Source organism: Antechinus flavipes, chromosome 1, assembly GCF_016432865.1.
Source record: "Antechinus flavipes isolate AdamAnt ecotype Samford, QLD, Australia chromosome 1, AdamAnt_v2, whole genome shotgun sequence".
In the NCBI taxonomy this organism is placed as follows: Eukaryota; Metazoa; Chordata; class Mammalia; order Dasyuromorphia; family Dasyuridae; genus Antechinus; species Antechinus flavipes.
In genome coordinates, this window is record NC_067398.1 from 271147389 (window position 1) to 271171764 (window position 24376).

Genomic DNA, 24376 nt, shown 5'->3' on the forward strand with positions numbered 1-24376 from the left:
AAAGAGAATGCTTTTGGAGAAAGCATTTTAATGGCTCTTTCTCAGAAAAATCATGAGTGATGTTCATAGCTAATGCTAACTTTTTTACCTGGTAATTATTGACAGAGTGGAAACAGGAATGGATTTGGAGCTAGGATACTGGGTTCTTATCTTTGCTGTCCCTTATACTTATGTGAGCTTGGAGAAGTATTTAAATTTTCCAGAATCTGGTTTCATTTGAAAAATGAGGGTTAAAAAAAAAACCCTTATGGTCTCTTCCAGCTCTAAATCTAGGTTGCCATGATACTAATACTGTATCTGTTTTAGTACACAGGATTAATACAATTTAATCCTATGTATAACACAAGTCCTTTAATTATTACTCTTCTGTTTTACATAAAGTAGAAATTCTATAAGAACTTCAATGTCAATTTCAAGTGATAGTAAAAAAGTTAACAAGAGTTTTATTTATAATGGCCCAGATTCACCTATTAAAGGAATTCACTATGGTTCTAACCTGGATTGTGGTTAGAGAAGAAGTAAGGTTCATTGAGATAGGATGTACTGGCTCTGTATCTAAGCTCACTATATCTTTCCAATCAGTGAGAAGTCATGTCCTCTTGGAACTCAGGTAGATCAAACCACTTCCAAAAAGGAGGCAGGCCATAATCTCATGTTGCCAAGTTGCTAGGCAAAATTTCTTGCTCCATTACCCTCACTGGCTTGAAAAAGCTCAAGTTACTCAACAGGCCACCAAGCAAATGTTCAGTTGTTCTCCAAGGGGTTAGTCTAATACTGGTACAGGGCCCAAAAGTATTAATAGGAAAGACTTCTTTTCTGAAACCAGTCTTCCTGACTCTGAGGCTAACTCTCTAGCTACTACATCATAATGTCTTTCAGGAAAAGCTTAGTAAGAAAATGGAAACATATGAAATGTGATGTATTTTAGCAGAAATTATGGCTGGATAAGAAGCTGGGAAAGCTTCAATTCTAGCCCCAGCCACTTGTATTAAGCCAAAAAGTGATTTCCCTTTTCTAGATTTAATTTTTGTCATCTACCTGTGTGACTTCATGCAAATCACTTAAACTCCATATATCTCAATTTCCTCTTTCAGTTCTAAATGTAAACCTAACCTCCCTATCAAATAAGGGGAGGTTAGCCTGGGCAGATAGGTAGTATAGTGGCGAGAGAATGGGCTTTGGGATCTGGAAAAATCTGAAAGTGGATCCTACTTCAGATACTTATTATTTAAGGCCTCAACTTCTTCATTTGTAAAATGAAAATAAGAATATCTCACAGAGTTATTGAGAGGAACAAATGAGGTAATATATGTAAAATACTTTAAAAAATTTTAAAGGTTACATAAATGTTAATATCTGGCTTCTAAGGTCCTTTACAGCTCTAAATTTATCCTATTCTGATCTATAAAATGAGGAAAATGGATAATATGATCCCTTCTATATCAAAAGTGCTATGATTTCTTTGGCAGTGCTTAAAATTTCCTAAGATAGGTCTTTATCTGGGGCATACTTTTATATTATTTTTTTTTCCATTAATCAAAATCTGCTTTCTCTCCTTCCCACTTCTTACCTCAATTGAAAAATAAGGAAAAACAAACCTCTTGTAGTATGTATAGTTATGTAAAATAAATAGGAGTTTGGTACCATATTTCATCATGAATTTTTTAGAACTGTGGCTATTCATTGTATTAATCAGAGTTTCCTAAGTCTTTCAAAAAATTAATTATTATTTTTTTCATTTTGGGGAAACTTTTAACGTAATTTTGGTTCCTTCTGTGCTTTCCTAATCAATACCTCCTTTAATGTTAATCAAACTATTTCATATCATTCTAAACCTTTGTCTATCTCCCTTGGACACACTCCAGATTGACACAGACTTCTTAAGATAAAGCTAACTCTTTCTTACAAGGAAAAATACATGCAGTTACAAATAAATGCAATTTACAAATTACTGCTAAACTTTATTTGAGCTAATATCTTTCTCCTTTGCTCTTTTTGAAAAACAGAATTGCTAACAAAGATTTTGCCTCCTTTTCCTCACATTGAAATAGAGGTAACAAGCAATGAAAAGATCTGAAGACCCACAAATGAAGTATCTTCTTACTATCTTGGAGCACAATGCAATATTTGACCTGTAGAAACTCTGTTGAGGAATAGCTCACTATGAGAGTTTTATTCCTAGCTGCTTTTGTGGAAATAATTCAACCTTGAACGAAAGAAGGAGAATGAGGAAAAGGAGAAGAAGGAGAAGGAAAAGAAAAGTTCCTGAATAATCCACAAAAGTCAGTTGCTATTAAAAATATGAGTTTTCTGCATACCTAGAACCAATGTCATATGCCTGGCAAATTGGGGATCAATCACCTCTTTAATGACTACCAAATCACAATAAAGTAAATCAAATATTTATTTAACATATATTCAATAATGTAGCTTAAAGAAAAAAAGATAGTGCCATTTAAATGCTAAATGTTTATATAATAAGAGCCATTAGATAAGTAAATTGATGTTATATTGGAAAATTCAATATTCATATCTAGCAATGCATGATTCTGGCTATATTCTGTAAGCAATGACACCCTATTTCCACTACAACATAATCCTTAAGTGTGGCACTTAAAGCCCTTCACATCCTGGCTCTCATTTATATTTCCAATCTTCTTTATAGATCAATTCTGTCCTCTATACACTTTTAAAATCCAGCTAAAATGGTCTCCTTACTCTTCCTCGAGCTTGATCAATACAATACTCCCACCATCTCTATCTCTGTGCCTTTGCAATGACTATTTTTCATTCTTGGAGAGCACTCCTTCCTCAGTTCTAAACTAAATCTATGATCTATTATTTCATTTGTAGAACATGACCTATTTACAAAGCTAGACTCAGAATTGGTATAGAAATATAGAAACATGTAGATTAGATACATATATAGATACATGTAAAGTTTCTATATAATATACAGGTACATATAAAAACTATTCTATAGGGGAACCCAGATGGCACAGTGGATAAATAGAGAACCAGCTCTGGAGTCAGGAGGAATTAAGTTTAAATCTAAACCCCAGACACTTAACACATCCTAGTTGTATGAATCTGGGCAAGTTATTTAATCCCAACTGCCTCACAAAAAATATTGCTATATATATATACCCATACATCATATTTTAGAGGTGAAACAGAATTTAGAAATCTACCTAATCCAACTCTCTTATTATGTAAACAAAGACCCTGAGATACAAAGAGGCTTTATAAGTTATTATCTAGTTATTCAGTTAATTAGTAGTTATTTTTAAAAAGTCTTTTTCAAGGATGATCTAGTCTTTTAGATTCCTGAATGTTGGAGCATAATTCACAATGCACATAAGAAATGGTGATTCCCATTTAGCAGTTTGCAGAACACCTGGGTTTGTGATAATGTTCCAAGAGGTTCACGCTAAAAATTACATAATGGTGCCTGTAAAATATTATATGTAATATATATATATATATATATATATATTAAATGACCCCGGGTTTAATGACACATTTTTTAAATTGTAATCAAAAGGTATTCAGGGAACAAAAAAAACCACTTAAGTAGAGCAAGATTCCCCCAGTTCTTTCTTTTCTTGTATGTTTCAGTCCTGGTCCTTAGTTACAACTAAGCCTACAGACACAAGAAGAACCAGGCACTGAATCATTCTACTTTTCAGTTTAAGAAGTGGTGGGAGATTAATCTCTGATAAATAGTTGTCTGCATTCTTTTATGACTGTGACAGTTATTTCTCTTGATTCAGTTTCTCTTGATACAGACCAGTCTTCCATCCTTCTTAGCCACTTAGGATAGTTTGACCCATTTTTACTTGCTTCAAAGAAAAAGCTAAGGTTGCACCTCTCAGAAGCCAACTGTTTTGACTTACAAGAGTGTGACAGAAAAGCCTGATCAAAGCAGAATATTATTTTTTCTCTTCTTTTGACAAACGGAACACTCAACAAATGAAGTAATATGTATTTAGTAAGTGTGTAACTACAAATCTTACAGAGAACTAGCACTTTACCACAGGCAAACACTTTACCTGATTGTCCATGACTCTTATAAATGGAATGCAATGAATACCAAAACACGAACAATTCAACTAACATAAGGGGTAGCGTTCCAGAATGGTCAGGGTGCTGAACTTGGAGAATGACTTCTCTTTCTGGGCTTAAATTTGGCCTCAGACTAGCTGTGTGACCCTGGGCAAATCACTTAAACCTTGCCTTGATTTCCTCATCTGTAAAATGAGCTGAAGAAGGAAATGAAAGACATGATGAAAAATCCTATCCATACTCAGAAAAGGAACTGATTTTGTTTGAATACAGATTGAAGTATTCTCTCTTGTTCTCTTCTCTCTCTCATTTAATTTTCTTGAGGATTTTAATTTTCATCAAAGTAGGAGATCTATGTTTTCTTTTACAACTTGGCTTTTATGGACTTTTATGCATAACTTCATATGTGATTTCTTAATTATGAGTGGGGAAAAGGAAGACAACATAGAACTCAAACATTTTAAAAACAAATGTTAAAAAAATGTTTTGAATGTAACTAAGAAAAAATACTAAATAAATAAAATTAAGAAAACCCAAAAATTGGACATGACTGAAAAATGACTTAATAAAAAGAACTTCTAAAGGTATGGGAAAGTTAGTGGGTAATGCTGGGAAGAAAAAAAGAAAAGAGGAAAGGATCAAGGAAACTTTTTTTAAATACAGGAAAGAATGTAGAGAGAAGTTCAGAAGGGGATAATGACAGATTCACTGCTATTGTTCTCAATTTAATGTGTTTAAAAATAAAATAAATATAAAACTATTCTTTTCCTGTTCTTTATAATTGAAATTCTCATGTTTGTGAAGCTCATAATAAAAAAGAAAATTAAAAAATGCAAGCACAAAATCATTAATTTGGCTACTAATAATCTTAATGAAGATAGATCAAAATAAATGAATGATTGGGGACTGTAAAAAAAAGAATGTAAACAGAACATTAAGATAAATCTTGGTTAACACCCTATTCTCCAGAAGTGAGAATAGAAATGGATTATGTGATGATGTAAGAAACAGGAGAGTAGAATAAAGGTTGGACATAAACCTCTCCATGATCATGTTTACACTATTACTGTATCCCTCTCTCAGCTGTAATGCAGTTGAAAGGACAATTAAAATAGTTGGCTAGGTTATTCCTCATTTCAGGGAATTTATGCTCACCTGCATGGAATATGAGAAGAGGACAGAGAAAGAGGCAATTTCCTCTGCCCAGGACAGTACCATGACAAGTAACCTTCAGTTGTAGGGTCAAAAATAGAGTCCATTATATTTTCATGGACTGACATCAATGCTTTTCCTTTTTCCTTAAATGAGCCTGTTCCTTTAATCATTTATTTCTAGGTCTTCTTTGTATTACTGCAGGCTTATAATACGTTTTCCATGTCATTTTTTGTTGAGTGAGTTTCCTAACTGGGGCTATGCTAAAAGAAGACATCAATTTTTCTTGCCAACAGGCTGAAAGCTAATTAATCTATAAAATAACCACCACTTCTCTTCTTTGGAAGTTGCCTGTAGGGACAAAGACTGATTAAGACTATGATGAGCAAGGCAGCATGGAAGATTATGTCATAATTTATGCAAGGTTGCTGAATATCCTACTTGGTCAACTTACCTGCAGTTTTATATTATTATCTGGTCAGTTATCTATTTCCCCCTACAATTAGAGCAAATTCACCATATACAGCTGTGTGTATAAATGTTACTATAGGTAAGATACAAACCACAGAGACATGTTCACAGACAGTATCCTCTCCAAAGAAGCTTAAACAGGAGCTTATGCTTCCTATTGTAATAATTATTGCATTTATATAATGTTTTAAAATTTCAAAGTCCTCTCACTGTTGTTTGATTTCTATAACAGCCCTTTGACATTGCATAGAAATTACCCTTTTGTTTAGAAGTGAAGGAACTGAGGCTTTAGGAATTTTTACTGGCATATCCTCCCTGTCTAGAATGCCCTTCCTCTTTGTCTTGACTTCTCTGGTTTTTCATACCCCACTTTCCACAGGAAGACTTTCCCAATCCCTCTCAATTCTAGAGCCTTCCTTCTGCTGACTATTTTCTACTGGTTTTATATAAAGCTTGTTCGTGTGCACGTAGTTTTCTGCCCCAGTAAACTGAGGTCCTTGAATACAAGAACTGTCAGGGACTTTTTTTTTGCATCCTCAGAAGCATTTAGCACAATGTCTGGAACATAATAGGTGCTTAATAAATATGTATTGACTAACTGAGGATTACCCATATATCTAATAAATGGCAGATCCTAGGCAGACCAAGATGCAGGTCTTATGTCTTATATAGTAACATCAACAATGCCAATTTGCTTTCTTTATCCAAATCTTTGTATTTCATTAGTTTTTTATAAATTATTTTAATTGCTCTTCACACATCTTGATACTGCTTAATTTCTAGTGCAGGAATTTCCTGATATGGAAACTCCTATCCTTCTTGTAGATAGTCAACTAAACTGTTACATAACAGTCTTTCTACTTAGGGTTGTTGTGAGTTTCAAAGGAGATGATATATGTAAAGTGTTTTTACAAATCTAAAAGTGTTAAATAAATATACATTACTATTATTAGAATCATTGTCTCTCCAAATTTTCCTTGGTGGGACATCTCATCAATCTGTTGGTTCACTTGTTTACCCCAGCCTCTATCCTGACATATCTAAACCCATATATACATACAATCACATATATGGATATTCTCACACACACATATATAGAAAATGATCTTTATATAAACACGACTAAGACTCAAAAGTACCATTTAAAAGGAGTACATTACATCACCATTGTCTATATTGACCATATGAATGTAGAATACATCCAGCTTGCCCCACAATTTAATCAATACCAGATTTTTTGCATTAAATTCAATTTCATGACTACTACTCATGTCCTGAATTCTGTAATTGAAGAGATGTGTCCTTAGGAAACACATTCAGATGGTGTTTTTTGTTGTTTAAGTCATGTCCAACTGTCTGTGACCCTATGGGGGTGTTCTTGGCAAAGATATTTGGGTGGCTTGCTATTTCTTTCTCAAGCTCATTTTACAGATGAGGAAACTGAGGCAGACAGGGTTAAGTGACTCATTCAGGGTCACAGAGTCTGAAGCTGGATTTGAACTTCTAAAGATGAGTCCTCCTGATCCAAAGCTCAGTATTCTATCCACTGTGTCACCTAGCTGGCCCAGAGGCACTAGTAGGATAATGATGACTTTGAAGCTTTCAGGTCCAGAGTATAAGTCCTTGTTTCACTTAATAGCTGTGTGGCCTTCTCTAATGTCCTTTTCTTTGTTTGAGAGAAGCAGCATAGAATAGTGAATGGCGTGACCTCAATCGGAAGCCTTGGATTTTAATCCTGCTTCAGAGATTAACTAGTTCTAGACAAGTCATTTAATCTCTCTGATTTTCTTCTGGTCTATTGTACTACTCATCTCATGTCCTTGGATTTCAGGGCTCCTCGCATATTTCCATACTTCTTGGTTTCTAGTTTATCTTCATAAAAAGGCAACCAGGTGACAATGGAGGTAGAAACCAGCCTCAGACACTTACTAGCTGTTTGGACTTCGGCAAATCACTTAAACTCTCCTAGTCTCTGTTTTCTCATCTGTAAAATGGGAGTGATAACAGCATCCACCACAGGTACTTTGCAAACCTTGAGATACTGTATAAATGTTAGCAATTACTCACCACCCAGACTATGGCCTATGTCCCTGCTGATAATTGCTCTTCTCCCAAAGTATTGGTTAGGCAATAATTTGCATACATTAGCTCTGAGTTGAGCAGAATAGTCTTGAATACTAAGAACAGGTACTAGTGAAAATCCACTCTCTAAAGTAAATTAGAGAATTCATGAGACAACTGAATTGAATGCCAACAAGAGCTGGGCTAAGATATTTATGTGCTTTCATAATTGCAAGGGTTCATAATTGTAACTCTCATAATGTCCCTCTCTGATATGGTTAATTGGATAAATTAATTGTTTAAGGAGCCATGATTGCAGTATACAGGTAACCCCCTCACTAAATAGCAACTAGATAGCAGAATTTGTCTATATCTTAGTAAATCGTGTTCATGAGTTGCTGTGACTGAAACAAATTCATCCCTCAGTTGGCTCACATATAAGCATCTCTGAACTTAACTAAGCTAGTGCTCAGATAGCAGAGAAAGTCTACCACCAGGGTAATAGCGAGAATGATTTTAGGTTGGTAGGTGTGGATCCTTCCACACCAGCATCACTCACATTACAAATGAATGCAGATTTTTTTCAGTATTAAAATTATGTACTTTTATAAAAACTAACTTTTAAAACTTCTTCATCATTCCCTGCCCTCTTCCACTTTCTGATTCACCTCTTATTCATCTCTAGTTTTGAATCAATAATTTGGTGGACTAACAATACCAGCTTCTTTCCCATCGGTCTCTCACAGAGAAACTAGGAGAAGAAAAGGCATGGCTGTAGACATGGGAAACTTAAAACAAAAGAAAATGAAAATCTAGTATGAAGCATTATACCATGCTGATAAATATATATATATATATATGTATATATATATATGTATATGTATATGTATATGTATATGTATATGTATATGTATATGTGTATATATATATTGAGAAAAATAGCATCCTTCCAGATAAGTGTCAGTTTCTTTGGGGAATTTGTTATTAAACTTCCTTTATGTCTTGAGATGTTATTTCTAGATAACATTGCACCTCCATGTTGGTATTTTTAAATGACATGATCTGGTAGTAAACTTAAAAAAATCAATTCTCCACAAAATTGGGAATCTTGACAGTCCTCTTTCTTCCTCTTCCTAATCCTCGTCCTAAAGAACTTAACAGGTAGCTCAAGAACCAAAGTTGCTTTTTAAAAGAACCACATTTTATTGATATTATTTGTTATTATATCATCCTGATTCTAAATTTATCACTCCCCTTTTCTTTGTCATCAAGTCATCCCTTGTAAACAAAGGTAATAAAGAATTTTTTCAAAAATCAAATCAGCAAAATCAACATATTGACCACATCTAATAGTCTGACACACCCACAGTATACTACCTATGCAAAGAGAAGAAGGAAATATATTTCCTCAACTCTCTGAAGTCACTTTTCTATGAAATAGCAATCTGAGAATCTGCTAATAATAGTAAAGGGCATTTCCAATAATCTAGGACAAATTGTCCCCTGTTAGGGAAAATTAAGGAAAAAACTCAGGATTATATGGCTTATGCCTGTCTTTTACACATCTTTGCTGAGTAATCCCAGGCAAGTCATCTGAACCTATAGAGTCAAAAATAAAGTTTTTTGAAGATAAATCGCAGAGAAGATAAGAGTTTTCTCATCATGAACTTTGTGTATCAATAATATCATGGGTCCGTTCCTTCTCCTTGCGCCTAAGTATATATGTATGTCTACATATGCACACACATATACTGAGTGATCACCTCTATCAGCTTCTGCTGAGAAGTAAAAGGCAGTTTTCTTTCCCTAATGTGCAACATTGCAATTACACACACCCAGCATTACTTCTGCAGGGAGACAGGCTGCCCCACTCCCACAAGTCCACCTCCTCATCTTTCTCTTCCCTTACTGAATAGCAGGCTCTCATGTGACTAAGAACCTGCTTTCCTCTTCCTCCTCCTGCGCTTCAAAAGTGGAAAATTTAATTGCACCAACCATCACTTACAAGATTGCTGCCTAGCACCAAATACTCCTTGTACACGATGGCCCCCAGCATCTTCTGAGACTGTGATCAGAACACATGGGAAACCTGAGTGCAGGGGAAGAGAGAGAGCACCAGACTAACGGACAGAAAGGCTACCTGAACTCCAAGAAATCCCACCTTATGACTTAAACAAAAAAGATTTTTAAAACCCAGAATTACCTCCTGCTGTCTCCTGTCCCCGTGTCCCTTCTTTCTTCTACAATATTCCCATCATCCTTTTCTTTAAGGTCTTCACTCCAAATGCACTAATTGAAGCAAGCCAGTTCAGAGCCCCAAGTGGGGTAGTGAAAGTGGCTTCGAAGTCAGGTGTTAGTGAGCTTGGCAGGCTAGGTTCTGCTTCCAATCTCTAGGGGATGAATGTCCTCGAGGGATCTCCTGAAATGTGTCACAACAGTACAAACCCAGTGCTATTTCCCCCAGCTACCTGCCTTGTGGAGAAGGAAAACAAATGCCCGTGAAAAAGATCACAAAATCGTGCATCATTATAATGTTTATGATTTATTTTGACCAATTTCCTTTAAAATTTTTTGAATCAAAAGTCAACAGCTATGCTAGAGAATGAATAATAGGTGCTTTTGACAAAATCATTTGTCCTCTCTGGGGTTTCAACCACCATATCTGTAAAAATGAGAAGGGTTGACAAGATGATCTGGGAGGTCCTTTCTTATAATTGATGCAGCATTAAAAAAAAAAAAAAAAACACCATGGAAGGCTCTATCACTACTCTACCAATTGATTAAAGGTGCAGAGAAGACTGAAACTAGAACCAGACTAGTACTTTATTTTATTCAACTCAATTCAATCGAACAAATCTTTACTAAGTGCTGCTTATAAGTTCAGGTGCTAAGGTTGCAAATAAAAAAAAATTAACAGTCCAGCCCCTGCCTCTAATGAAGCTTAGAGTCTACTGGGGTTACAACCTGTAACCAGATTAGTAAATATAAGGTAATTTGAGACGGGAGATAGAATTAGCAATCAGGGGAATGATGAAAGGCTTCTAATAGGAAGAGGCAACGAAGTTGAACTCTGAAAGGAAGCTGAAGATTCTGAGTTGGGAGGTGGGAGAAATGCACTTTAAGTATTGGGGGGGGCCAGCTTGTACACATGGATGAGGAAAATATGTAAGGCTGAGTTCAGGAACAAAAATAAAGCTATCTTGAGGGAATATAGACGCAATAATAAGGGAAAATTTGGAATAAGGCTGTATAATCTCACTTATCTTGTTTAAGGGCCATCGGTGGCATGGTAGATGGAGTGCCAAGGAGACTCATCTTCTTAAGTTAAATTGTTATGCCACAGTTCTCTTTAACTGTCTTGACTCAGTTTCCCTGCACTAGTTTCCCTTGTCTCAGTTTCTTTAACTGTTCTGTGTCAATCCCCTAAGCTGTAAATCTCCCTCTGGTCCATTAAGACTAAGGACCAATTACTCTAAGGTTATAAATTGTTAGCCCAAGCAAGATAAACAAGAGAGTAGCTCTCCTGACTCTTTTCTGTCCTCAAGAATTTACAATATCCCTCTAAAATATTCCAAGATATCTCTGTATATCCTGTCTCTGGGTTTTTTTTTAGGATTTATGGCCTCCCCCATCCTGACAGCTTCTTACCCCTTCCTTTGTTCAGAGAAAAGGTATTTAAGAAGTTGGGGTTCCTCCATTCATTGCTGGAGGATGGCGGCTGGTGGCAGGATGCTGGACACTGGATTCTTTGGGATGACAATCTCCTCCAGCCCTGGGACCAACATGGATTCCTTGATCCTCATATATCTTTATTTCTGTCTGACTGGATAATTTGAGATGAGAGTCTTGTCCAGTCAATCTTATTCTCCCATTAATAAAATATTAAAAACTCTCTAATCTCTCTCCTGTCTCAGTTTCTCCGGCATTACAGAATCTGGCCTTAAATATTTCCTAGCTGTGTGACCCTGTTTCCCTCAGGTTCCTTTTTTATAAAATGAGCTTTTTTTTTTTCATTTTATAAAATGAAATGGCTAAATTATTCTAGTATCTTTGCCAAGAAAACCCCAAAATGGGGTCACAGAGAATCAGAGGCAACTGAAAAAAGACCTGAATATCTTGTTTATTTAAGGTTGTTTGCATGTTCCCTCCCCCATTAAATTATGAGTTCTCTGACATGACAGCCGTCATGTTTTGACTTTCTTTGCAGCCCCAGCACTTAGCATGGTCCCCGGCATAGAGTAGGCATTAACTTAATTTGACTTTAGAGATGATCTACATAGCATGAGTTTTGCTCTGCTGGGAAATAGTGAGCCATCAATGGCAAAGTTCTATGTACATTGAGAGAATTTATGTTTCTAATTACTATTACTCAAGGGGCTCTTTGCTTTTAAAAAATCCATCTACAGAGTGACACCTACAGCAGAGATAAACTTGAATCAGTGTCAAACACCGCCCCCCCCACACACACACCCACACACACACACACACACACACACACACACACACACAGAGGATTATTTATTTTACTGTTGAATTAACTACAAAGTTGCTCTCATGTCATGAGTACATTTACAAAATGTTGACTGATATATAACTATCTGGGAGCAAACTACTATGTAAAAAGAAGTGCATCAAAAATGTAAGAATGAATGAGTTCAGCTGACATTTCCCTGGAGGTTTTCTTGAGGAGTTAATGAATCCCTTTCTTTAGTGCTAGATTACTTTTTTCTCAATAAAGCCTGCAAATGGCAGGCTCGCTTGCTCGCTCGCTCGTTCTCTCTCTCTCTCTCTCTCTCTCTCTCTCTCTCTCTCTCTCTCTCTCTCTCCTCTCTCTCTTCCCTCCTCTCTCCTCTCTCCTTCCCTCCCCCCCCACCCCCCCGTCTTTCTCTCTCTGTCGGTTTGTCTCTGTGTATGTCTCTTTGTTTCTCTCTCTGTCTCTGTTTGTCTCTCCCCCACTTCCCCCTGCATTCCCCCCCCCCACTTTCCTCCCCCCCCCCCCGGTTTCCATCTGCTATAGAATGGTACAAAAGGGCTAGCAGCAGAGTGGGGGGAATTGACTACAAATGAAAATTTTATCCCACTGTACAGGGTATGTTCGTTGACTCTTCAACTCCAGAAAAACACAACTTAGCTCATATACTATACACCTTGTATAGAATAACTGCCTCTACCATGCTATACTTGCACATGTGATTCGCTCAGGATAGTATCTAGCTGAGATGCTATTTTGGGGTTTTATTAGTGAGAAATGGCTGTGGATGACTGTATGGAAAGCCAGACTTTGGAGTCTGGAAGTCCAGCAGTGTTCAAGTTTTGCCCCAATGTGTAATATTGACTGCACGACCCTCTGTGCCAATCTACATTGATAGAGGAAGTTTCTTTATCAGGAAGTTCCCTCATAAATGAAATTATGGAGCTAGCAAAAAAAAGGGTGGGACATGAGACTCTAGGAGTATTTATGCACAGAATTAATCAGTCATATGAGGTTGCCAAAGTAATTATTATCCACATGTAATAATTGACAAAATATTAAAGAAAATGAGACAATGTACTTATAGCTTCTTGACAGCTTGGTGACCATGAAAGACCACGAAAGTTTAAATAAGATATCATGATTTTTTTTCTTGTTGTTGGAAGAGGGGACTATTTTTTTTTTAATTTGGAAACCATCATTTAGAAACCTGACCTTGGATCTCTATTATCTATAACTTGCACAGGGTCACCAGAGGGAGCTTTCAAACATCATATTTATATTTAAACACATATATACACACATATGCATGCATGTACACTTTACACAACATGTTTATATAATTTATATATCATACATTTATATACATGCATGCATATATGTCTATATTTTTATATGTATATAAACACACTGTGCATGCATACAAACTTAACACATTTAAGAGTGCATAAGATGTTTCCTGAAGCACTGGTTTTACTTTTGCCTTAGCATTTAGCATAGTAAATGGAATATAGCAAGTGTTGTATGTGTGTGTGTGTGTGTGTGTGTGTGTGTGTGTGTGTGTGTGTATGTGTGTGTATATATATAAAAGTGCTTAATAAATGCTTATCCATTAGTAGATTGAATATAATCTTACTAAAAGGATAACTATGTACCAATTAAAGGACCAGGTTCTAAACTGGTCCCTAGACCCCTCCATGACCTTAGAAAGGACACCTGCCTTGCAATGATTATTTTTGTTTTAAGTTGTTATAAGTCTTATGTTTTAGATGGTGATGATTTCCAATTAAATGTCAGGGCTATTGATGTTTCTTTTCTTTTTTTTTTTTAAATTAAATAATAGCTTTTTATTTTTAAAATATATGCAAAGATAGTTTTTAGCATTCACTCTTGCAAAACCTTGTATAGTATGAATGTCAGAGCTAGGGCATGCATAGTTCTTCCCACTTCCATTCTCTTCCCTCTACTCCCATCTTGCCATTTGGGACTTAAAACTATTAAGTAAAACTTTCCTTAGCCAAACGTTAGGAAGAAGAGACTAGGGAGCTGCTTCTGCAGGATCTCCCATCTCACCATCAGAATAGTAATTTGCAGGGGAATTCCTGGGCAAACACACAAATACTCAATGAGCCATTTGAGAAATCAGAGATACAATGGGACTCCCTGAATACACTTCAATTCACAATATCGCAATTCTCATGCTCAGAAAGACACACTCTCTCTCTCATTGTCCTTTGTATTTGGAGATAATGTCCTTGTATACAAATACTGCAAAGTCCAGATGTCCAAACTACAGCATTTTCCATGCTGAGAATACATTCTAACAACCCATGAAATCTTCCTTAAACAGTTTCATCATTTGAGAAATTTTTTGGTTGTTTTGTTTTATAAGCCAGAGGCACTGCTCATGTTCAAAATGAATCGGAATTTTGGAATTTTAAGCCTTATTAATATAGCCTTAAAGATTAATAGCCTGATTTTATACATGAGAAAATTAAGACTCAGTGTGGTGGAACATAAGAATTCCTGTATTGAAAGAGACCTCAGGAGACCTCTAAGTCAACATGTGAATTGTCTAAAGTCACAAAGCTAGTAGTCATTGGAAGAGTTGAGACTGGGACCCAAAGGTTTCCTACTTCCAGGTCCAGTTCATTGTGTTTTCATCATCTAATTCTACTCTGCCTATGCCAGATTGCTTTGTGTTGTGCCCAGAGAGAGCTCTTCAATCAATGTGACGTTATTCACGTTCTTTTCATTTACAGCAGCATTTTAGATCAAAGAAAAGTTGCCTAAGGTTCACCTGTTCTAAATTTAACTTCATAATCATATGAGACTGTTTTCTGTGTTTTGTTTTGCCCCATATCTCTTTTTCTTTAAAGAGGCTGTACTATCTATCCAACCAAGAAATTAGAGGGGAAAGAAGTCATTAATGGTTGCTATGTGTTTTTTTTTAAATTGTGTATTTACTCATTTAAGTAAAATTTAGAATTATGACAATTATCCAGATAATTCTGGCAAAACAAACAAGCTTTGTGGGAAATTTCATGGCATAAAATCATCTGTGGGCCCAGATTAAGTTAAATTACTATCTTGGGGTCACAGTAGTGACAATAAGTGCCAGTATTAGTGTGAACCCCAATCTCAGTGTTCTTTCTGAAGTACTAGTCTTGAGTATTCTGCAAAAAATTGATACATTCCATTAACACACACTTCATAATATCCTTTGAATCATGAGATTTAATACCAATGTGTTATCGTTCTACCATATCAGCCCTTTAAAATACAAATTTTCATTTTGTAATAACCACAAGGCTTCATCAACAAATGTAGTCCTGGTATGTGGCTAGGACTTTTCCTTCTTTCCATATATTTGGATTGTGCTTGAGATAAGCATCTTCCATTTGACTGATTAATCTTCCTTACGGGCTTGAGGATAATTGGAAATAGGAAATTAAAAGTGACCTTCTGCTATGCAGTTCTTGAGCAGCTCTATGAAGCCAGAATTCAGGATTGGCAAGTCAGCTAGAGATATTTTTGGAGGGGAGGGGGATGCCTAAGGCCCTGGATCATTTCTTGATTAATATTTGACTTAATGTGGAATATTTTAATGCAAAAAGAAAAAAAAAAGAAAACAGCTCCTAGCTAGCAGGTATAATTTCTCTCCCTTCATTATAATACATTGTAGTTCCATAGCTTAGTGATGAGCCCTACATGGTTTAACAGTGAGATTCTCCAGTTCTCTTGTCATGTGATAACCTGTTTCCCTGCAAGTGAAATATTCTCCAAGCAAAAAAATAGAATTATAGCAAGAAATGCCAAGACATGCTGCTAAAGGGAATGCTTCATCTGTTTTAATCAAAGATAAGCATGAGTTATTACAATTTCACCTGTATGTTAGCTTTGTAACTAATAATGTATAATTGAGTGCTCCTAAAGCACTAAAAACAGTGTTCTTGAGACAGTTTAAATATTCATTCAGTCACAGAAATAATTGAACTCAATAACCCAGTGTTGGATAAATTTGAAAAAAATAAATTACCCAGCAGAGAACTCTCTATTTGATAGGAACTGAGAAAACTGGAAACAATCTGGCCAAAAAATGAGGCCTAGGCCTCATTTTACATCATATTTTACAATGATTTCAAAATACACATGACTAAAATATTAAAAATTATACTATAAAAATTAGAAGAAAATTGGTTCATATACTTTTCATAGCTATTGGTATGGAATGAATTTTTAACCAAACAAAAGGAAAAAGGCAATTGAAAAAGACAAAATTTTGATTACAATAAATTGAAAAGATTTTTTTAGGCCTCCCCCATTGTTCTCCCACCTTATTCCTCCCCCACCCCTAAGACATTTAGGATAAGAAGGAAAGTGATCAACTGATATTTTTTTAAAATCAAATATCTCTTAAGATGTACATATTAGGTATATGATCTTGGTCAAATTTCTTAATTTTTTATTGCTCTACACAATGATAAGTTTTAGTGAAATGCTGATCTGCCTCAGGAGAAAAAGTTTCCTCACCTGGGAACTTCTTATACCACTGACATAAAAAGATCTAATCTTTATTCCCATTCCTAAGAATATTCAAAGTCTTGCCCTTTTGATTCTTAACCTCTTGTTCTAGATGAATTTTGTTACCTTTTTTTAGTTCTATAAAATAACATCTTAATAAGTTTGGTATGGCATTGATTCTGTTAATTTAATATTTTCATTTTTATCATATTGACACAGACTAACCATGAACAATAGTTAATATCCAGTTATTTATGTCTTTACTTTTGTAAAGAGTATTTTGTAGTTTTATTTGTATAATTCCTGTATATTTCTTGGTAACTACACTCAGGGATTTTACTCATTTTATAGTTATGTCTAATTGAATTTATTAGCTATTATATATTAATTTGAATAGAATTAATCTTCCTCTTCTTATTATGTTTTATTGTTAATAGAATGATTGATTATGGGGGATTATTTTATAATCTCTACTTTAATAAAGTTATTTTTTAAATTAATTTTAACTGATTCCCTAAAGTTCTCTAATTATATCATGTTATATGCTCCATATAATAATTTTGTTTCTTTTCTGCCCATAGTTAGTTGCTCCATTTCTTTTATTCATCTCATTGCTATGGTTAGCTTTTCTAGAATTATATAATGATAGTGGTAATAAGGGACATTTGAATTTTACTCCAAATCTTACTGGAAAGCTCTCCTAGCACTTTTCTATTACAAATGAATTATCATTCACCATATTAAAAAAGCTATAAAGTTATTGTTATAATTTCAATGCTTTTTTAAAAACAGAAATGGGATGTCATATTTTGTCAAAAAATTTTATCTATATCTGTTGATATAATAACATTGTTTTTATTGTTTTTAACCTGTTTGGTCTGTTTTATTTTTCATCTATTATATTTTTAGTTGTCCTAATGTTGAAACTAGTCTACATTCCCTGTAATAGTAAGGAAATTTCTCAGTTGGAACTTCCATTATTCATAAAATCACAAATCTCATCCCAATTCTCATCACTTTGATAAAGTATGTCATGTGATTTCACAGACAAGATGGAAAGACGTATGTGAAATCACATGAATTCAAAACAAGTCCAATGGCCAGACTCAAAGAGTAAGTATTAATGTCTCAATATCAAGTTGACAACACATTTCTGGTGACATGCTCTGAGAAGCTGTGGTTGTTCCTGAGCTGTTTAATGTGTGTGTGTGTTTTTTTAAATTAATGCTTTGGATAAAGCATATCTAAGATGCTTATCAAATTAGCTGATGCCACACTGGATGGTTAACACACTAAATCCTAGAGTTGGAGACCAGAAAGAGCTTTTTAAACCTGAAAATTAGAACAGATATAATAAGATTACATGGAAGGAGGATAAAAATAAAGTTTTTTCCTTGGATCCAAAAAACTGATTTCATAATTACAGTATGAAGAAAACATAGTTAGACAGAAATTTGTTTGAATAGGTTTGGAGAATCAAGAGTGAGATATGGCAAGAAAACAAAACAAAATAAAACAAACAAAAACCAAAAGCAGTCTAATTTTATTGCATAAAGGGAGGTATAGCTTCCAACAGCAAGACGGGGATAAGTCCCTCAGATTTCTGTCTCGCTATGGCCACATCTGGAATTTACTGGGCTACATTTTCTGAGGAAACAGTGATAAGCTAGAGAAGATCTTAAAGGGAGGCAAACCACAATAAGTAGGAAAAGAAATTGAGGATGTTTAGCCTGAAGGAACAGAGATGCAGAGCCCAAGGTATAAGTCACTTTGAAAACATTTATTACATTTTGTTCTGAAGTATTGAACTAAGCGGAAGGCAGATTTAAGCTTGAGGTAAGGAAAAACTCCCTAACAATTGAAGCTATGCAAAATAGAATCTACTGTCTTAGGGAGTTGGGGATTCACTTGAGTTGTTCAGTCAGAGGTTGGGTGACCACTCACTCACTGGTTATGTTGTTCTGGGATTCCTTGGGACAGTATGGATTAGAATAGGTGGCCAAGGTTTCTTCCAACCCTGAAATTTACTGACCCTGTATTTGCTGGGCCAGGCTCCCTGCTTTGAAATGTAAACCTTATGAAATTCAAAAATACTTGTGAAATGCAAACAACGTACTTTATTGCTTCAATAAGGTGGCTTTCTATTAAAGAACAGCACAGAAATAAAATATTGCTCCCAACAGTTTCTTCTATAGCAGTGACAATGTCATTCTAACATCAATCAGGCTTTTTTTTTTTCTGTCGATGTCAAATTTATTACAGTTCTTCAACAACTGAAATTTCCTATTAATGCTTTGAATAAAATAATCTACCAGGGAATATTTCATTGGGAAATGTTATCTTAGTACTTGAGTACTTGAATATGGGTGGGTGAACTTGGTCTGGGTATGTGTATTCTTTAAAAAAATATTTTTATAACTGTATTTCAATATAATGGATTTCCTTTGTAATTCTATGCATTTTATCTTGTGCCTATTTAAAACTAAAAACAAAAATAATAAAAATAGAAAAAATAAATATTTTATGCCTTTATAAACATTCTGAGAAAGAGACCAACAGGCTTTACAAGACAAAGGGGTCCATTATGTAAAAATGGCCAAAAACCCCTGCTATGGAGTATGAGCACATAGACAGTGGATCTCTATGACAATCTTTCAATAAAGATATCTATAGGACAAATCTTAATCTAATAGTTTTTTTTTCAAAAAAGAGGAATTCCCATGGGTATTAGTTTTCCATCATTTTTCTCAATTCTTGCCTAGTTTTTAGTCACTGAATAAGTGTTACATCAGATAAATTGAGGCCTGGGAAATGATCTTACTGGAAAAAATCCAGGGTCATCCACCACATCTTGGGACATCACCAATCATCCTGATTTTTGTCCCATCACTTGTTTTCTATGACTGAAGGAGAGAGTGACAAATTTGTGCAACTCAGCTTCACTTAAATACAATTCAACTATGAGTCAAAACATCATCCCATGATATTAGTTCTCTTTGAAAACAAAGGATGGACAACAATGGTTTCTAATGTTTATCTATTTCTAAACAGCTTCAGACAAACTCAAACAGAAGGGTTATTTCCTATTACATGCTGATGGATACTGCAACTTTATAAAGCAGAAAAATGCTAGACTTTGGATCAGAAAATCTAATTCCAGTTCTAACATTAATTCCCAATTCACTTAATGTTTCTAAGTCTCAGTTTTCTTATCAATAAAATGAGGAGGCCTACATTCAAATTTGTTTGATGATTATAATCTGTACTACTATAGACAAGTCACTTAAAATCCATGAGCCTTAGTTTCCTCAATTAAACTGTGACCAGATGACCTATAGAGTTCCTTTAAGCATAAAAATCATGTAGAAGAGGCAAAGAAAGGATTATTTATCCTCATTTTGCTGATGAGAAAACTGTCTAGAGAGAGTAAATGTTTTACCCAAAGTCCCACACACAATAAATATTGAATGTCTATCTCCCAACTTTGAGGAAAGAACTTTTCTCCAAAACATTTTGCTTCTTATACTAAGAATAAGAGACCTACTGGGAAACATCAGCCTTAATTCTTCAGCATCTTTTCCTGTACAATAGGCAATAAACACACATGCACATACATACAGCTATATATATATACATACATGTACATAATGTATATATGTTAATATATGTCTGCATGTTTGTATTTTTTCCCTCTTTTTTTTTTTTTTTTTTTTTTTACTATTCTATTGTTTTTCTTCTACTTCATTCCCTGCTCTTACACTCCCAATGCCAATCTGTAGCCTCCTACAACTAGGGACTATGTATGGGGATATGGGAGTGAGACAAAACTCCAAATGGGAAAAGAGCTAAGAGGTCTTAGGAATAGAATAGAATAGAATAGAATAATGGGACTAATACTCGGTTAATTAATTACTCGGATTTTTAGGGTATCCTACTCTTCCAGAAGGCTATTCTTTTCCCTTCACAACCTAAGTTCTGTCTGATCCTTGTAACTTCCATGAACTGAACTTTCTTATATGTATTGCTTCCCCCAAATACAATGTAAGCTTCTTTAGAGCAGGAGTTATATCAATTTTCTATCTTTATCTCCATTCTTGGTACATAAAAAGAACTAAATATTTTCCCATCCCACAGACATACTTCTGAATAAGAATATCCCTTGATTATGGCTATAATGTAATATAGTGTAGTGTAGAAAGCACAATAAACCACATCTGCATTCAAGGCTTCACTCTGCTGATGAGGGAGATAGCATATATAGTCAGGAAGATCTGAGTTCAAATACAGTCTAAGAAAATTAGTAGGTATCTCTTAATCAATTTACTTCTACCTGCCTCAGTTTCTTTATCTACAAAATGGAGATAATAATAGTACTTCTAACCCATATAAAGATTGCATGATATAGTATTTATGAATATGGGCTCTGCAAATTTAAAGCACTATAAAAATGTCCCTTTGGAATGTAAGGGAAGAGTCACAAAATAATGATTTATTATCAGTAAATATTTTACTTGTATATTTATTTTATATGCCTATAAACCCTGGGTTACATAAAAATTTCTTGGACAAAAAGAGATTATGAGTGAAAAAAGTTTAAGAAGTTTTGCTTTATATAAATGCTAGCCGTTATTACTCCTATTATTATGATTATTACTGATTTACTGCACAAATTGGAGCAAGCTCTCTAGACATGTTTCCTCTTCAGTATTGAGGGGCTGGGATCAGAGGAGCTAGATGGTCTCTTTCTAGTTCTAAAGCATAGTGGCCAATAACACTCATTTACAATCAAGTGTTTTAGTATGCCCTTAATAACACTAAGCATGAAAAATTAAAATCACCAACCCTGAGTTCCTTTTCCTAATGACACTGGACATTTATGGCATTGGAACAGTGAAGCTTGTATAGGTGGTAATAATCATTCTACCAACTACAGAGACTACAATTTCAGCTTCCCCCCACTCCAATTTCACATAGATCATATTCTCCTTGGAACATAACGAAATACTATTTATCTAATAGCTGTGGGGGTAAAACACCTGGAACAATAGCCCTCATTCCTGTTGTTAGGAGCTGAAAATATAACAGAAATACAGAGCTCTCAAGAGTGACAGATTCCAAAGAACATAAAAAATAGGGCAGTGCTAATTATAACTTTAAAACAGTGCAGAAAATGTGTAGGACTCATTGTAATGAATGGAGTGACCAAAGATAGATTCAGTTAGGAAGAATGCTGAAGGAGGAAAAAGATGCATTCTAGCAGAGAGGAAGGGAAGGACTTTTCTCTTTAGGAAACAGCTTACATATTATGTTTTAATGAAGTCTTAATAAATGTTTTTTGAATGAATGAAAACCTGAAGGAGTGAACAAGTAAATGCATTGCTTCCTAAGCTGGATGAAGAGTCCAAGCTAAGAATTTATGAAATGAATAAAGATTGAATTTTCTCTCTCCTTTCCTTTCTTTTTCTCCTTATCCTTAAAGTCACACTTTTTTCCTTCCTTTTTATGCTTTTGCCTAAATTTTATTTCACCTCTTCCCAGTGACCTAAATTCAAATCTCATCTCTTCTATTTAATAGACAGCAACCTGTCCCATTAGACTGTGAATTCCTGAATTGTCTTTTGTCTTTCCTTGTATTCCCAAACAGTGCCTGGCACACAGTAAGTGTTTATATATGCTTATTTACTAGTTGACAATTTGTACAAATCACTTCTTTGGGTTGAATTAGTGTCCCTCAAAGTCAAAGTGAATCAATGGTATAACATGGAGGTCAAAAAAGCTATTGCAAACTCAGCATTACGAAAGGTATAGTAACTATATGGACATGTATACATATATTGTATTTAACATACTTTAACATATTTAGCATGTATTGGTCTACCTGCCATCTGGGAGAGGGGGTGAGGGGAAGAAGGGGAAAAACTAGAACAAAAGGTTTTGCAACTGTCGATGCTGAAAAATTACCCATGCATATATCTTATAAATAAAAAGCTATATTAAGAAAAAAGAAAGGTATAGTATCTAGTACTAAAGACACGAGAGCTTAATTGTACTTTCTATATAATCAAGCCATATTTAGGATATTCTGTTCAGTTTTGGATTCCACATTTTATTATGCACAATAAGGTGAAGGACATCTAGAGTAGAGTATAGAGGATGATGAAGGTTTTTAAATTCATGTCATATTACTTTTGGCACATTGGGTAGAGAGGGCTAGGCCTCGAGTCATCCTCCCAAGTTAAAATCCAGCCTCAGACATTAACCAAGTGACGAATCATTTCACCCTGTTTGCCTCAATTGCCTCATCTGTCAAATGAGCTGGAAAAGGAAATGGCAAAGTACTCAAGTGTCTTTGTCAAGAAAATCTCAAATGGAGAGGATGTAAGGACTGACTGTGGATCACAACATAGTATTTTCACTTTTTTGTTATTTGCTTGCATTTTGTTTTCTTTCTTATTTATTTCTTTTTGATCTGATTTTCTTGTATAATATGAAAATTGTGGAAATATATATAGAATAATTGCACATGTTTAACATATATTGGATTACTTGCCATCTAGGGGAGTGGGTAGTAGAAGGGAGGGAGAAAAAAAATTTAGAACACAAAGTTTTGCAAGAGTGGATGTTGAAAACTGTCTAGGCATATGTTTTAAAAATGAAAAAGATTTAAATTAAAAAAACTCAAATGAGGCCATGAAGAGTTGGACCCAATTGAAGAACAATTGAACAAGAAGTAATGATATTTATCTTAAAGTCTTGAGTTTCTGATCTGTAGTGAGAGGAAGGATGTATCACAATAGCAAAGATTTAGAGCTAGAAAGAACCTTGAGGGATCATCTAGTACAAGTTACAGATGAGGAAACTGAGGTTGAAAATGTTATATAACTTGTCCAAGATACACAAGAGTTAAGTCTAAGTTAAGATTCCAACTCTACTAACAACAAATCAGGTGTTTTTCCCATTCTTCCACACTATCTATTAATGACATAATGCTTACTGATGATGACTTAAAATACTGAGAAGTCATACAGATTATGATCAGCTCAACTTTGGCATATCCTTCAAAATTAAATGAATGTGGATATATATATGTATATATATGTATATATGTATATCTCCACTGTATGCTCAGATAAAGATAATATTAGTTCTCCCACACTTGAGAATAAATATGGCACTTGGTTAGCTTATGAGTTATGCTATGGTCATAAGCTTTAATGGGTCTAGGGATAGGTAAGCTCAGTTATCTCTGCTGCACATTACTTGACTTAAATCACCTGCTAAATTTGATATTACAATTTCCCAGCTCTAACAACACATGCTTCATTCAGAAGGGAGAGGGAGAAATAAGGAAATAGGTGCTATCAGGAACTGAAATACCAGGGAGAAACAAGATACCGAATTATGTAGAGATTGATATGCTTGTTTTCCTCCTGCAAGTAATATTCTCTCAAGGCTATCTTTGGTCTATTCTGGCTTGGTAAGCTGATTTTAAGATCACCGTGTGGTTGAATTTATAATCCCCAAACACTGGTTTTAAATTATGTAAGAGTATAATGGCTACTCTGGTCTCATCCTGAAGAGAAAAAGGAAGAGAAGTAGCATTTATTAAACACCCACAACTCTGGAGCACTA

At 34.8% G+C, this 24376-nt stretch overlaps 1 protein-coding gene across 7 annotated transcripts in view; it reads right to left on the bottom strand.

Moving 5' to 3' along the window:
- PALM2AKAP2 (PALM2 and AKAP2 fusion) overlaps nucleotides 1-24376 on the bottom strand; it is a 518845-nt gene that overhangs the window by 421356 nt on the left and 73113 nt on the right. The gene's annotated exons all lie outside the window — the stretch shown is intronic.